Source organism: Cupressus sempervirens, chromosome 3, assembly GCF_028749045.1.
Source record: "Cupressus sempervirens isolate cs-2001-9-10 chromosome 3, ASM2874904v1, whole genome shotgun sequence".
Classification (NCBI taxonomy): Eukaryota; Viridiplantae; Streptophyta; class Pinopsida; order Cupressales; family Cupressaceae; genus Cupressus; species Cupressus sempervirens.
Window position 1 is genome coordinate 1,051,409,307 of NC_143120.1, and position 18,191 is coordinate 1,051,427,497.

General features: G+C 38.5%; 1 protein-coding gene across 3 annotated transcripts in view; it reads left to right on the forward strand.

The window, feature by feature from the left end:
* The window catches only part of CCP1 (P-loop containing nucleoside triphosphate hydrolases superfamily protein), a 130,573-nt gene that overhangs the window by 99,932 nt on the left and 12,450 nt on the right, over positions 1-18,191 (forward strand). The window lies entirely within an intron of this gene.

Here is an 18,191-nt window from a genome sequence, read left to right on the forward strand (position 1 = left end):
CTTGAAAACAGTAGGGGATAGGGGGCATCCTTATTTAACCCCAATGGTGCTCTTGATAAAATTCGAGAATCCTCTAGGGGTCCTAAGACAACCTAGAATAGTCTCATAAAGTCACATGATAGCTATGAGGAGTCTCAAATATACCAATGTTGTAAAGCCTTTGAAATAGGGCCAACCAGAGGACTGAGTCAAAAGGCCTTGCAAAAGTACACAAAGCAACAATAAACCTTTGAAGAGTGATGATGAGCCTCCTTAATAATGGTACAAAGAGTCAGATTGTGATCTGTTTTTTGATAGCTAGGTTTGAAACTCGCTTAACCTCTTGCACATACGCACTGCAAATCCAACTCCCTAGAAAGAATATTGTATAAAACTTTGGCATACAATTTGGAGGTATAGGTAACCACGATGGTTTTATAGCTGTTGGAATCTAAAAGCAGACTTGATTGTGAAGCAGGTGAATGTAGTGTGACGAAGACGAGGGAAACTTAGTGTGGACCACATGGTTGAAGATGGTGGATAAGTAGGAGCTTGGGAGAGTTTGCCATGCTTGAAGTACCATGAATGGAACACCTCCTCGTCAGCTGCTCTACTATTGTTGGGAGTCCTAACAACCTCTCGGATATTCATAGGGGTGCCGAGATGGCAAGAGGTGAGGCAAGGGATATGGATGAGGGGTTGGCTAGAGATATCATAGAGAGAAGTGTAGGAGACTAGGGAACCATGGTGTATCCTTGTAAGAAGGGGGAACAGGGGGGAAGTGGGTGCGCCAGAAGGATTTAGGGGAGTCGATGAGAGAGGTACAGTGGCCTTCCCTACATTAGAAGATGTGAGAACATTTCTTGCAATGAAGGAGGTTGCGGTAAGAGGTTTTTAGTCTGGAGTAGGAGGGGAGGTGGTGAACGAAAGCATCTCGCAAAACTTGATGGTGAGCTTTACAATCCCATCATACTATTTGTTCATAGGACAAGTGTCCATAGGTCTACAAGGAGGGAGTGGTCTGGTGATGGAATGAGGAAAGCAGAAAAGGGCGGCTTCCCATATGGAGGTGGAGATGTCAAACATGGAAGTGGCACACTTGAGGGAAAAAACAAGGATGGGGGGGGGAAGGAGCGACTTAAGGTGGTGGGTGAAAAGATCGTGGTCACTATCCTCCAAACAAAACAAGGTAAGGGAGGAGGGGGAGGGCTAGGGGAATAAGCCAATATATAGGGAAATTTGTATATGTACATTACATTCATATGAAAGCGTAGATAAAACACACCATTTGAACATCATAAAACCTTACCATACAAGTTACAACACTTCAGTTGTCAAATTCAACACTCAATATACATTCTTAATTTAGAATTCATTGTCAAAATGCATGCAATGTCGTATAATAACATACAAAATTAAAATACACATAATTTGGAATTAATTGTCAATGTTGTGTTATGTTCACACAATCAAAGCCAGAAAACATAACACAACACTGATGGATTGTGGAAATCTGATGGCTCTTATTAATTGTAAACAACAACAAGAACAATAACGGACCTTCCAAATTGAAGCATACTCCTACCATTTAAGTCTGATATAAATTATCGGTGTACACATTATTGGCACAATGTTAAAATTGCTGTAGAAAATCATTTACACATTAGTGCAAATAAACATCCCTACGAAATACTAACATAAAAAACCCTGGAAACTGTGTTGGAGTTGACTGTTACAGGTTTGACATTGACTCTAGAAAGGGCTGTTGTAGATATTGGATCAAGTATATGTCTCCCAATGCCCTTCTCACTCTAGAACATATTCACCAATGATCTAAATTGGGGTTACATTGTTACACTGTTACACCCGTAAAACTACACCTCCAATATTCACCAAATCATTCACAAAGGACCTAAATCAACACAATTTTGAGCATGTAGCAACATTCGTAATTTCATTATCCTCAATATAATGTTGCCAAATGCTAATTAGAGGGACCCCAAATAGAAGCAATTAACTACCAAACAATAATAAGCATAATAGGACAAACTTGGACGCAGGGGCCCACTTAAATTTTAAAAAAGAAAGAATTTTATAAAAGACAATGTGATTGTTTAAATGCAGATGAAGCCTATCTCATTGGAGATGCCTTGCTGTCCTGAAGATTGCCAAGGTGCTCCTAGTCGTCCTCGGGATGTACAACTGTCCCCCTAATTTTGGGCAACATCCCCAAGTTTCCAGAACATCCCTTGTTAGTTTTTAGAAAATCAGGTCGGGGTGGGGCTATCTCCTAGCCGTTCCTCCCGCCTTGAAAATGGCCAAGGTACAAGGATGGGGGTTTCTAGGGATGGTGGGGGGGGGATGCCTCCCAGGGTAATGCTACATTATATGTAGTCTAGTGGTTTTAAATAAAATAATGATGTTTAATTTGAAAAAAAGCATTGATATTTTAATTTAGGTAATGAACGGAGCATAGGGGCTAGTTACAAATTAAAGGTGATTTATTTTAATGGATGGGGCTTTATTATTTAATGCTAGGGTGGGGGGGGATGCCTCCCAGGGTAATACTACATTATATGTAGTCTAGTGGTTTTAAATAAAATAATGATGTTAAATTTTTAAAAAAAAGTATTGATATTTTAATTTAGTTAATGAATGGAGCATAGGGGCTAGTTACAAATTAAAGGTGATTTATTTTAATGGATGGGGCTTTATTATTTAATGCTACATTGGGAGATTAAATAAACGGACTTCTATTAAAGTGCAAAAGCAATAAGGTAGGCGAAAAGAAAGAACACAAAAATTCTGAAATGCAGCGAAAAAGCCAAAAAAATTATTTCTGAAAAACTATCGAAAAAGCAATGCAAAAGAAAAAGGTGTTTTTTTTTTTTTTCTGAAATAGTAAACAAAGAGGGAATTTCCCCCCCCCCAAAGTAGCTCTAGAAAGTTATAAAAGGAGGATTGTGACTCTCATTTGAGGATATGCTGAGTTTGATAGTTGATATTGCCCCCTATTTGTTCTCCCCTTTCTCAAATGCCATTGCTGGATATTGCTTTAGAGAGTTTGTATTTTTATTATTTGATGGGTGTTTTTAAATCTATTTTTCAGGGTTTTATGTTTTTTTTTGGTTTTTGAAAGTATGAGTAAATACAATGCAATAAACTCAAATTTCTGTGATTCAAGTTTATTCACAATGATGAACAAATGCATTTAAACATAATATTATTTGCAATATCAAACTTGGAGATTTTTGCAGCTATTAATGGTTGGCAGAAAATGGATGCAAGAGATATCTGATGTTATTTTGTCCTTAGCCGCCAACATGGAATGGATTGTTGGCTTTTGCAGCCCCAAAATAAGCATTCCCAAGCTCTAATGTCACCTTCTCTTGCCTCATGTGACTTCTAAAACCTAGTGGCTGCCTTCTTTAATTCCAATGCATGTCTATAATAGCTGTGATCTGCATCTTTTATTGCCATTCTAACCTTTTCAACAATTCAGAATAAAAACTATGGAGTTAAACACTAATCTTTTCACCTTGGAGCACGATCATGGCTTCTGATATGAATCCACAGATATCTCACCAATTCAAAGTGCCAATAACTGGAGAAATTCACAATTCCTCAAGCCAAGTACTTCTGCAGACCCTTGTCACAATGTCTCTTCACATACTCAACAAAATCTGGAGCATGAAATGGATTGATTTCTACCTCTTTTGGCTTTTATATTTTTCCAAGTAGAAATTGATCAAGTATCTTCACCATTAAATTTCACATGATTTATAAATATATTTTCTTTTGATGCATTTGCCTTTGTTACATTTGAAATATAATATTTAATTATACTCCTCTCCAAAACTAGGCACCAATATTCAAGTTTATCAAATAATCATTTAATGCACTAGGTGCTGCCGCTCAATAATAAGCATTAACGTTATTATTAATCAAATGAAACCTAATTAATAATTTTTAATCAACTCAAAATCCAAATGCTCACTTCCTGAGCCAAACACCTAAGTGCCCTGCTAAAAAATTGCAACTGGCCAAAATTGACTTATTATAAGTAGTAAGTCCTTGAATGAAAGCTTTGTCATTGATACTAAAACTCCACACTGCCACCAACCTGTTTAGGTGCCCTGCTATAAATATAAATCCTAACTTTCCTAAAATAGACAGTTACTATAAATAGTTACTGTGCCAAACTGGTTCAAATGAAGATCCATCTCAACATCCCTGACCTCTGGAGTGGGGATTGATATCTGGTTCTGCCAACTGAGACCCTCTATCTCTCTGATTTAGCCTACGAGGGTCACTGACAGGCTACTCCTCACTACAACACAGGGTGAGCTAAAATGGGGACATTACATTTGTTCTGGAGGAGATTGCTCTTCTTCAGTTTGTAAGGACGAAAACCTTTGCAGGCAACATTCTCCATATTGTTGAAAGACACAATCTGGAGGATTATTTGGTGTTATCATTTAGAAAATATAATGGAGCTTTCATGATGATTTGTCCTATATTTCATCTCATTTTATAGTTGCATATGTCTGGAGGTTTATTATTAGTTGGCAGATTGAGGAGTGTGAGGAGGGTTGGAGCTGTTATTATGTTACATTATGCTGGCCGTACAATTGCCATTATTGGTTGTACATTTGTAGAGGAATGTTGGGTTTCTAGAGACTTCATCAGCTAGGGTTTGAGAAACTTATCTTCCTATTATGGCTCGCCCGAGTCTAGAGAACACAAAAACAACTTTAGTTTAGCCCTAGAAGGCGAACCTAGGTTGTGGCATCCATTTTTAGTAAGCCAAGAGAATTGTGGTCAGTGGAGAGATGATGGTTGGGGTGATTAGGAGGCTAGAAAATTACCTATAGCTAGATTAATCAACAAAATACACTTAGATCTGATGGAGGTAAACCAACCACTAACCAGTATACAATTTATTTATCTCCAAGCTTACTGAAGTATCTAACCATATATAGATGAAGTCTTGACCTCAATTAGCTTATTTATGTCATTCAAGCCCCCAAAGGTAGGATATCACCTCTTGTCTGCTAGTTAGAGAGCCTCATATTGTTAGATTGGGTGTTCCATCTGCTTCATTAAGGAACTTGGAACTTACTGTTCTTCTCCCCTCTTTGAAAAGTTAGGGATAAGGTTGAGACATGTTACCGAGAAACTAGGGCACATTTTCTAGTGTCAATAATTGGAATCAACATGAGATTGATCCATTGAACCCTTTTGTCGAGGGGGGGGATTATAGTCATGTATCCAAAACTACCTACCAAAACCTTCATTCCAATTTAGTTGTCTGAATGTGTTATGAGATATTTTCTCAATCAAAGCAAATGTGTTATGATCGAATCTGAGGCTCCAAGGAATCTAGGCATACTAATTTGAAAAGATTTGGTCAGGAGAGCCAATACTACATTCTTTGCTAGGTGGAGTGACAGTATTGACTCCTTGGGTTTCCACCTCAGCTGCGAATTTCAATTGAACAGGGAGGCCCTTTTGAAAAAAATCACTAACTCTGGTCCCTGCTTTTGTAATGACCCCTTGTTGGCTAAGTTGAGAAATGGGAGCAATTGTCTAATAAACCCAAATTTACAAGGAATTCCTTTATCTAAAAATCTTAATAACAAATCATGACTTATGAATTTAAAGGGGTGTAATGCATCTGATATTGTTATTATCCCAATGAATGGAGGTCACTGCTATTTTTGATTTATAAAGTTGGCTATGCAAGAAATGATCAATGTTCCACCTTCTTCTGATATGCAATATGAATTGCAAGATAAAAGTTTGAAAGAGATACCTCTGATATGGAATTACAGAAGACTTCTTTTATGACATATTTTTGGTTAATGGATCTTTAATAAGTCTTCAATATTATTTATAACGATTACTTGTTTGGCGTCAGATCTGAACTTTATAACCGTACCTTGTATGTACTTCTTAACAGCAATCTTGAATCATATGCCCAATTTTGTGCCAAGAAGGTGATTGCTTCAAGAGCATAATCTTGTTGATCTTTGGTAGCTTCTGTCCGATAAACCTATATATAATTATATATGAGATTTAATTGATATATATAAGTCGAATAGACATGTCCCATGAATGGGACATGTCTTTTCATTGGCTTATTCTCAATTTAAATAAGAGGTCGCTGCCATTTGGAAAATACATACCAAACATTATGGCAGTGCTTATTATATTTGCAGCAATCCTAGGGAAACTAACATGGTATTAGAGCCAGACTGCAAATGAATAGAATGAAATAGAAAAGAGGTCAATAATTCTATGCACTCAATACAAGTCAAGATCTCTGCACATAAGAGAGCAGATTCATCTATATGAGAGAACAATGGTGATCAGTTTTTTCTTTTAGTGTTATAATCATAACCAAGAGTGAAAGAGGACTTGTGCAGTATGAGAGGAATACCAATGCAGTCATTATTTCTGCCACTTTTGATATGATGTTAAAAGAATTATAATTGACTCTTCTACTCCCAGAATAAGTATCTATTTCCGAGAACAATGTTTATAATCGACTCTTCTACTCCCAGAATAAGTATCTATTGCCGAGAACAATGTTTAGTGGTATCCACTATTGGGCTCTAGGGATGAAATTTTCCATAAATTCCAATCTGCAAATACACAGAATGTACAGATTATATCGAACTTTATTGCAGAACTTTCAATCTTGTCTACCAGTCAGAGAAGTCTCAGATCTGGTCGGTTGTCTCCTATTGCTGATAGAAAGAGAAGTTCATTTAAATGTTTGAATTGATTGAAAGAAAAGTGGAATAAAGGTGTCAATAATGATTATTAATGACAGTGCCGAGGCTTCAAATAAGTAGTGATTTATAAAAAGGTTTCTATGCTCAAAGTGTGATTTGCAGCTCGAGTGATTGGACGGGAGTCAGGTCACGTATAAGTCTGCCAATATCATCGAAGACGAGGGAGTTTGTAAGAAAAGATGAAGAGTGTCTAAGAAAAGATGAAGACGATGCCAGGAATAAGACAGTCAGGCGGATAAAAGGTGGAGTGCTCGATAAGGAGTAGGGAAGCATAAGTTATCAAACATGGAGGACAGACATAAGGACCAGAAAATATATTAAAACAAAATACAATCATGATTTAAACGGAGTGAATATCAACCTGCATCCTACGTGGTTATGAAAAGGATATTCCAATGTCAGGATTATTAAAAATACAAATGAAGTATGATATAATCAGTTTGGTCTTCCCAGTAAATTCATGTTCACATTGCATCCTACTTGGCTTGAGGACTTGGGTCTATTGTGCTGACGCCTTTGATAGACGTGGGAAGTGGAAGAAGGCATTTAAGTTCTACTCCCAAAAGAATTCCCAACGACATTGGAGGAGATGAATCTGATCATAAAATGCAGGAAGCGATGCATCAAATGAAGGGATAAATAAGGAAGAAAAGTGGTGGCCTGTAACATGGAGCATGAAAATGATATAAAATCTCTTAAACTCACCCGCCACAACCAGTCCATGTGAAGACTACTAAATGGTATATACCTGCCACGTAAGGGAATTTGTGGCCATTAAAAGGAGAATCAAAATTGTTTCAGTCACCTTGTGATACCCCACGCGAGGGGAGATTTAAACAAGGAAAGGACAACCATTTAATCAATAAGTCACCTACTATGTGTAGACCCTACCAAAAGGGAGATCGGGCCATCATTATAACTTACAACTTATATGCATTAAAATGGCGACGTAATCTTCAGACATTCAAAGGAATTAATATAGACCATGTTTATAAATGTATATAATATTATAAATAATAACAAGAAATAAAAGGAGAAACATTTTCCATCGATGACAGGCCGAGACATGTAAAAGAGTAAAAGGTGAAAGGGTTAAAACGATAGTAAGAAGATCCCTTACATTAAAAGACAAAAATATATGCAATTTACATTTTGGAAGTATATGATTCAGTCAACCTTCAATGATCTCGATCATATTGAGTCAGAGGGAGTAAACCATGTTGAGATGGATTCTCCAGTGATCAATAAATTGTAGCACTCAAGAGGATTGTGATTCATGAATATACCTCTTGACTATGTGATTTTAATGGGCCTACCTCCTGTCTACATCATGATGAAGTGACAACTTCTAAATGATGTCACTTGTATTTATAGAAGTTATTGAAAGGTGATGATCTTACGATAACTTAATTTTCTATTAGGATGGATATCTTATGATGTCTATGCAAATCATGATAGATTATACCTTGCACGGTGGATGTTTAGATGGTAGGCATTATGAGAATGCGTGTGCACATACCTTATAAACATTTTTTGAGTATATGGTGAATGTTATGCGAATTGATATTCTAGAGGCCATTACACAAAGTACATGGTAAATATCATACGACTTGATGTTCTGGAGGCAATTACTCACAATACGTGGTACATATCTTGTATGTCATTCTGGAGGCCATTACTCAAAGAGTATTTGGTGAATATCATGTGTTGATATTCTGGAGACCAATACTCAATTGTGATATCAAAATGGTGAATATCATATGTTGATGTTCTGGAGACCATTACTCAGAGTATTTGGTGAATATCATATGTTGATATTTTGAAGACCAATACTCATGATATCAAATGTGATATCAAAATAGTGGAAATCATCTAATCAAAGATTTCCTTAATGTGTCATTTCTAAAGATTGTAAGTGGTGTAATATCTATCTCATGTTTATCCTCCCTAGCTAAGGAGTGTTGATGTTTGGTAGCTTCTGTCAGATAAACCTATATATAAATTATATATGAGATATAATTTATATATTTTAAGTTTATTGCTATATGAGAGAAACTATATATATAAAAAGCAATGATTAAATGTTTATTATATTAATTATCTAATTAACGAATAGACATGTTGCTTCATTGGCTTATTCTCAATCTAAATAGGAGGTTGCTGCCTTTTGGAAAATGCATGCCAAACATTATGGCAGTGCTTAGTACATTTGCAGTGATCCTCAGGAAACTAACAGATCTAACTGAAGATAAAGAGTTATTTTCTGTTCCCCTATGATGCCTGAATTAGTTGTCCTCCAGCAATATATATACCATCCTCAGCAAATGGTTGTCTTTTGGACTTTCAAATACAAGTCTTCTTCCTTTCAGAGATCACACCTTCTCAAAGACTCATAATCAGTTAGCTTTTAGTTGATTTATCATCAATCTCTCTTCATTGGTCATGATCGTTATCTTTGTTAAATTGATAACTACTGTATAGGCATCTGTAATGCTGTTCATACTTCATAAAATGTTTTTACCCTTAAACAATAGCCTGGTCATCACCTTATCAACTTATTATTGATCAAGTCGTCTTAACATTCAACCAGTTTTGATTGGTCAGCAGTGATTATTAGTTTTGATGCTCACAGTGGCAATTCTGGTCATCTTCTAATCTTTTAATTATTTATTTAAACATACGTCTTGCTTGTACCACTCTTCTTTAATTTGTGAATACTTAGGAATATATCATAGAAATATGAACCACAAATAATTGACAAGAAATCCAGTTTATAGGTAATTAATTTATTATTATAATTAGTAATATTTTATAAACTTAACATGTTTCAGAATTCATCGATCTATATTTTGATATAATATATTATATTTGCTATGTTAATTAATTCTATTATAATATCTATAATATTATTATATTATATGTTTAGGTATCATATTTATATATATATTCTATTATACTATATTATAATAACATTTTTTTTTTTGATCGATAAGAGGCCGAAGCCAAGGTTAATTATCATTATTTGTTGTGATTAATAATTTCGATTATTAGTTAAGCTTGAGTAGATTCGAACTCAAGACCTCCCAATTAAGAGGCTCACAATTTACCGTTGTGTTGTAGACTCTTGCCTTATATTATAATAACATTTGATCTATTATCTTTAGATTTATTATTTATTTATTTATTAAATACTATTTATAAAATAAAATTTTATAATTTTGTTATTATTTATTATTAAATCCTAATTCAGTGAGTACGTCACAATCCACCCTTCCTCAATGTTGTTTGTCCTCAAGCAATTAATACGAGTGGCTTCTATTGCATAACGTTGATATTGATTCGTATTTTGGGTTCACTCTAAAAACATTTGCACATAGGAATTTCTCTTTGAAATAAAAAGTATGCTTGTGAATGTATGATTAAATAAAACATACAAAATGCATATGAAGACATGAAACATACACATTAATGCATGAAGATACGAATTATAAACTGTAATGCATGAAGACACAAAGTATACATTGTAATGCATGAAGACATGATGCAATCACTAAATATACACATGATAAATGCTTTGTTGAATTCCTCCTTACAATTCTAATTTGAAATAATTCAAGGTCAGGGAGATGTTTTTACCAAATTCACTCCATTATGTTCTCTACGGCTATGTAAATACAAGTTAGCAGATAATTTAAAAACATGCGATCATACTATTATTAGTTTTAAACAAATTGGATTCATAGGGATTGAGTCATGATAAGCTTAACCAAGATCAACTCATACTAAGCCCAAGAATGAGGCTTTTCCCCATTGGTCTTGCTGACAGGTTTTAGATGTCTACGTGAGAAGGTTTACCTTGTAGGATACCTGTCTTACTCCTTTATCCATGTCTCATCTCCTATGTTAAAGAAAAACTCATCTGAAAAGGTGTCCTTAGCGTCTTTCATTTAACTAGTACTACAATAGAGCACCCTAGTAGTCCGCCCTTTATTGTAGAGCAATAGGGTGGCCTCATTGAGGCTCTCCCATAACTACTATTACAATAAGTTGCCCTAGCGATTCTCCCTTGATTGTGGACTCTATAGGATAAGTACTTGTAATAGGGTGCCCTAGTGGTTCTACCTTTATCACAGAGCAATAGGTTGCCCTTATAGCCATTCGCCCTTAGCTACTACTATAGTAGGGTTCCATAGTGATTCTCTGTTAATTGCGAACTTGGTTGGAAAGGTGCTTGTAATAGGGTGCCCTCGTAGTTCTCCCTTAATTAAAGAGCAGCAGGTTGCCCTCATAGTGGTTCTCCTTTAATTGCTGCTGCAGTAGGGTGCCCTAGTGATTCTCCCTTTATTGTAACACTTTTCCTTTTTAATTAATTCATTTCTTGAATATTTTAAACAATAATTAAAATTAAATTTTAGAGTAGATATATAGTTTAATTATTGTTACATTACCAATTAAGACAAATGTCCAAGTTATTGTTATGACTAGGGTTGAACTTCCTCGAAGCCCCATTGGCTTTCCCTCTGTTTATTGCTTGAATATTGTTGAGATTTTCCTAATCATATTTCATTTTCTTAGGTGGTGTTCCTTTTGTTTTTCTGTCAAATTTTGCCTCTATTATATTGACTTGACTTCTTGTCTCATACTTGTCCCCCGGTTCTCATGATTTTTTGCATCTTAAACATAACTTCTTTCTTAAGTCTTCTCGTTGTTTTTTAGATTTTGCGTCTTGGCATGTGTCCGAGTTCAAATTTTTCATTGTAGTGGAAGCATTTTCTCTTTAGGAATTCTTGCTTGTGCTTTTCATCCTTACTATGGAATTGTTTGGTGTGGTTGCTTGAGGGTTTATTGCTCTTTGATGATGCTTCTAATTTTAAAGTTGTTTCGTAGGCCTCTTTGAGAGTTGTTGATTTCAAAGCACTCACCAACCCTTATAGTGATATGAATAGATTAATAAGTCGGTCATCATCTACTCTTGCCAATCATACTGAGATTTTGTTGAATTTATCAATATAGATCTCGACTATCCCTTGTTGCTTAATTTGTGTCAACCGTCTAAAATCTTCTTGGGGGTTTCTTCTGTCAAAGCTTTTAATAAGCGTCTGTGCAAATTCTTCATAGGAGGTGACATTTTGATGGCCCCAAGTGTGGATTTTATGGTACCAGCATTTGTGTACTACACCTTCTAAGTGGAGGATAGAAAATTGGAGTGCATCTTTCTCTATCATTGTACTAAGGGTGAGGTAAGTATATGCTGTCTGTAGCCAATCATGTGCTGTGATTTTTTTGGACTCATCAAAATTAGGAAGGGTTACCTTGTTTACTTTATCTTTCAAATCCTTGTTTGGGTTTGGCCTTGCTCTTTTTTATGCTTTTTGTTTTTGGCCTTCACAGAATTTGCAAAATGTTATTTCCCCATTTTTGGTTCCAAATTAGCATAGGCTCTAGCATTTTCCACAGTACTATTTGTCAGTTGTTTGAATCCTTCTTCTCCTCTTAGTATCTGTTATCTAGGTAGAAAAGGGGGTTTGGATACGCTAGAAGACGAAGACCCATTATGGTTCTCCAAGTGATTAGTTTTGTGTCCTTCCCATTAGCAGAATTAATCCTAAGATTATCGATTGATTTGCCCATGCTTTGTACTGCTTTAAGTAGCACTTGGTTTGTTTGATTTTCTTGTTCAATAAATGCCCTCATTTCGTTGGCTAATTGTGCATTCATCTTGTTTGTACTTCCTTTCCTTTGATAGGTTTGCATGCACATTCCTCACAGGATGAATGGATTATGCTCTGATACTTCTTGTAGTGACCCCTTGTCAGCTAAGTTGAGAAACAGGGGCAATCGTCTAATAACCCCAAATTTGCAAGGAATTCCTTTATTTAATTTATTTTTTATAATATTAAAATAGAGAGTAAAGCTAAACAACATAGTCAATACAACATAGTCAAATAGTTTTATGACTAAACTGATCAGTTTCCATTACCTATTGGGTACCAACCAAGGTACCTATACCCATCTACCCATAGTTACATCACTTTTACAGATATCAACAGTTCAACCATAGACAAATTATGCCAAAAAGAGCAAAAAGAAGATTTGCTTGACTTAATTCCATGCACCAATGATGTTATTGCTAACATCAGCTCTATCTGAGTCAAAGGTTCCAAGCAGGGGCTCCACAGCAGGTCCAGCAGGAATGGGATCCTCCCAGGATGGCATGTGTTTGGCTCTATCCTCAGCAATCTTCTTGTTTTCCTCCTGCATATAAATGCCTTTTCTTTTGGTGAATTGCTTTAGAGAATCAAGCTCCTCCTGATTTAGCATATCATTATATGTATTAAAGTAATGGGCAGATTGAATGTCTTGTTGATAAATCACCATGGCTCCTTCACAAACAAGGATCATGAACCTGTCCTTTGAGATGTCCAACACCAGAGAAACCTGTTTCATGATATGAAAATGTGTGAGTTTGAAATTGAACTCAGTAAGAGTCCTGCAGTTTTGGTCATTTCTCCTCAACTTGAGATACCATAAGACTTCATTAGAAAGGGCAAACCAGAACTTATTGAGTTCCAAATAAAAATTATCACATAGACCAGTAAGAGTATTATGGATAGAAAGACTAGGTTTGAGCGCCCAATCAGTCAAACATGGAAAATAACATGGACCACATTTTTCTAGCAAATAAACAATAAAAAAAAAGGTGCTGGAAGGATTCAGGACAACCACAAATAAAGCAAGAAATAGGGTCCAGTCTGTTTACCGCATAGATTAATCGATTAATGCACATAGACAATGAACAAGAACAACAGCAGCAGTACTTCCTTTTTCATTCGCATATGCCAAGAGATTGCATACAGAACATAAGATCATTTACAAGGATCCCAAATGGGGTATAAATACTTCCCGCCAAACCTTCCCGAAGGGGTCCGTCGGCTATATAGCAATACTAATCTACCCGTTGGCTACAAAATTTTTACTGACAACATGAGCCCGTCGGCAACACAGTTTTTATTGATGATATCTACCGACGACATCATCACCCCCAAAAGAAAAGTCGTCTCCTAGCGATTTCAAAACTAACAAAAATAGGAGACCACAAAGTACAATAGAGCAAGAATATACACTATAGAGGAGGCTGTGATCCTGAAGAATGTTGCTGCCGACATAATTCGTAGACTTGCTCCGTCCGGATGCTCAAATCCTTTTGAATCCATGTGCTAACCTCTATGGCTTCTTTCAGGAGAAGCACTGCATCCATAGCCTGGGTCTTTGCTAATTGTAATTCCTGCTCAACCACTTCCTTATCCCATAACAGTGCTGCACGCTTGGCAACCCACGCTGCTTGCTAGCTAGCCAGATTTGCATTTACCTTTTCCCTAGCCTCCTTTTGTGCTGCTAGAGACCTCTCCATTGTGACCCTGTCTGCTGCCCTGTCCGCCTCTGCACGCCTGTGAGCATAGTAGACTTCTTTGTACAATCCTACTATCTCGTGCGCTAGCTTCTCCATGGAAGTGTTGCACGGACCCAACTCCGGCTTGGTGGCCCAATCCGCCAACATCTCCGGTGTCTCAACTGCTGGCCATCCTCTGTCCTCAAAATATGAACGGAACCGCTACGGACAAATCCCCCTGATATAAACCCGAACCAAATGCCACTCTTTCTGTCGGGTCATAGCCTGTAATGCCACATTTTGTCACTTTTGCAGCATAGCCCGCATAGCCCTAAGGTAATCTCTGCATTTGTCCTCATTTGACCCATAATCCTCCTTCGGCACATCATCCATGGTCCATTCCCCATCACTGCCCGTCTTTGCCACTCTTGTGGTAACCATGTCCACATTTGGTGCTGCCTCCTTCCCAGGCGCACCCTCCGACTGTGGATTTGCCACCTCCTGTGGCTCTGATACGGCTGTCGAACCTAGAGGGACTTCTCCATGACTCAGGGACTAAATGGACGGTCTAACCTTTGCAGGAATGAGCCGGAATTGCTGCCTCAGAAATTCGCTCGCTTTATCTATCACCTCCATTCTCTTGGGCTGCTCTAATTGTGCCTCCGTCAACAAGGAAGATGAAATCGTGACCACAACATCTGAACCAATCACATCCAAAAATACCTGGTGTTCAGACTCTGGCGCTAGCAACTCTATCAACTCTGGCTTTGCTGGTGCAACAGGGTTTGGCTTACAATCTTGGATAGGCAAGCCGTTGGTCAAAGTTATAGGAGAAAACATTCGCCACAGTTGTGGAGAGCAACATCTGGAGTGGATACCGGTGCAACATTTGGAGTGGATACCGGTGCAACAACTGTCGTTGGTGGGACACCCTTAGCCACTGCCCGTGGGACAACATCGGCCACCGCCGGTGGGGTCATAACGACTGGTGCATGATGCTGACCAAAAGGAGGAATGTGTGAAGTGGAGGTGGACAAGTGCGCCGAAGTTGGCAACTGCGGCGGGCTGAAAAATGTGGACGCGCTAACTGTTGGTTCACTGCCAACTTCCGTAGAAGTACTTTCTTCCTCGTACTCGACTCCACTGCTCTTTGAAGTCTCCTGTTTGCTGTCGGTGTCCCCGTGAGCCTCCAATCCTTGAATTACCTTCTTCTGCCCTGCTGCTGTTCTACCCGTGTCCAAATGTCTCCAATAAAATATTGGAGGCTCTCCTTGCGCTAACTTTCCTCGCGGTGGAGCCTCAAAATCATCCATTGGTATCTGATTAATTGTTGCCTCCAGAAATAAGCCAATGGCATGGTGCGGCATGAAGAATGTGCGGTGCTGGAGTGTCATGAACTCCTCCATCTTGTCGGTAAGAACTGTAGCCCAATCATACACCGTGCTGTTCATTATGCCATTCATGAATACAATCTGTGGCAATGCTATATCTGAAGCTCGAGTTGCCCCTGTCAACTTGCTCTTGATGACATCCCTGATGCACCTCCAGTAGCCCTCCCAAATAAGATCTCGCTGAAGCCCTTTGCATTTAGACCCCTTTACCATTGACTCCATCTCCTTGGATGTAAGATCGCGGCCCACTAATCGTATCCAGTATTCTTTCTGTTCCTGTGATAGCTTGTAGTTCTTGATTTCCACCTTTTGACCACTAGGCCCAAGGATGCCGAAAACCCTAGTGAAGTCCTTAGGTTTAAAAGAAACCATCATCCAATGCTTTTTGTATAATAATGTGCTGGTTCTGCTGTGCCGATTATATGATTCGATTATGGTGTGCAAAATTGATTCAAATAAACGAATGGAAAACATTGGAAGTTGGATGGCCCAATGCACTTGTGCTCATATCAAAATCTGCTTAATTACCTTCGTGTCCGGAGTCTCTACCACCATTTCCCGCACTCACTGCAATTGAGTCCCTCAAACTAAACAGTAAGATGCGTGAGTTCGGCCCTTATTTTTTGTTTCTTATTGTTGGAAGTGGATGGCCCTGCAACTCGAATTCTAGAAGCTAAAAGCCTGGGATTTTTCTCCATATGTGTCTTTAGTTGGTTCTTCCACTTCCGTTTCCTTTCCGATTCCATAATAACGGCTTCTTTCCTTACCTTATAATGTACGTTTTCTCCTTCATCGGTTATGTCTTCCCACTGACAATGCCGTCTTAGTTGTCCGGAACTTCCCCATGGAGAGACGCTTGGAGAGGGGGAGAAAACAACTCTGTCCGTTGAAAGGAGTCCTCACACTTGCACAAAAAAAATTCAACCATTCGCGCCAAGTGGAATCAAAGCATACGGACTCCTTCAATGCTGATGCTCGTGGAGAATGAAGAGGTTGCCTGCGGAATGGAGGGAATAAAATCACCTGCAATATTGCTACCCGCGAACAGGGAAGCTGAGCCGTAGACCACTGAATGCACCGTGGAAATGTGCTCCAACGAGCACTCACACAAATTGATCACCTCAAATCTTCAACAAGAGGAAATGTGCAAGGCAAAGATGGTCGAAGAGCAAGGTTTAGTCTGACGGCGAATCACAGAACTTGAGTCGGCGAACCACTCGCGTGATAGAGCTTGTAGAATGATCTTCTAAACTCACTGAAAAGACGTGGAGATGATGCTTGCATAAACCAGCCCGTTGAACAGAGGACTAAATCCATGGCAAAAACTCCAAGAGCGAAGATGTTTACTCCGTTGCTACGACGATATATTAACACCTTCTAGTTTTGCTCACCTTCAGAGGTCTGATGAAATCTAGTCCCCATCTTTCAAGAAGTTCCTGAGCATGGGAGGGGTTAAGCGGCATGAAGTCTCTCTTCAGCGGCTTCTCGGCCCGTTGGCAAGTGTCACAACCGACAACCCATTCTTGTGCGTCATTGTACATCGTTGGCCACCACAATCCTGCCAGTAATATCTTTCGTGCTGTTGTATCAGGTCCCATGTGTCCTCCTGCTGGACCCTCGTGTGCTTCCTTTAACACCCATGGTATTTCTCCCTCTAACACACACCGTCAAAGGATGTGATCAAGCCCCATCTTGTAGAGTAATCCGTTGATCAATTGAAAGGTACGGCTCCTGATTATCAATTTGCGCATTTCATTTGGTGGCATGTCACTTGGGAACTAACCTGTCGAGAGGTATTCTCCAATGCTTGTGTACCATTGCGGCAGTACGACAATCTTAACCAACTGTGCATTAGGAAAATCATCGTTCACTCCATTCGTCGGTTCCCCTATTCTGATTTTGGATAGATGGTCTACGCTGACATGTTTCTTCCCAGGCCGTACAATTATTTTGAAGGTGAACTCCTGTAACAGAAGCAACCACTTGCTGATTCTGCCTTGAATGACAGGTTTATTGATCATATATAGTAGAGCCTGATGGTTAACATAGCACACAAATGGCATCGCCAACAAGTAGTGACGAAACTTTTGCATGGCGCAGACCATTCCCAATGCTTTCCGTTCTGTTGTACTGTAGTTCTGCTCAGCTTTTGATAACAGCCAACTAGCGAAGTATATCGGGTGATCCAACCCGTGGCTACTTGTCTGCGCCAAGGTTGCTCTGATCGCATAGTTGGATGCGTTGACATGAACATGGAACTCCTTGTTCCAATCTGGGTATGCCAAGATGGGTGTCGTAGCTAGTCGTACCTTGAGCCCTTCGAATGCCTCATCCTGTTCTTTTTTCCATCTGAACGATTCTCCTTTGCACATTAACCTGTCCAATGGGTATGATACTTTGGCAAAATTTTTAATGAACCTTCTATAATAGTCTTTGTGCCCCAGGAAAGATTTTACCTCCGTTACATTGGTGGACAACTGCATCTCCAATATGACTCTTACTTTGTTCAGATTTGTCTTCAATCCTTCCTTACAGACTGTGTCGGAGCAACCTTCCCTGCGGAACCATAAACCTGCACTTCTTCGGATTCAAGGCAAGGCGCGCCCATGGGCATCTCTCCATACATTCGCC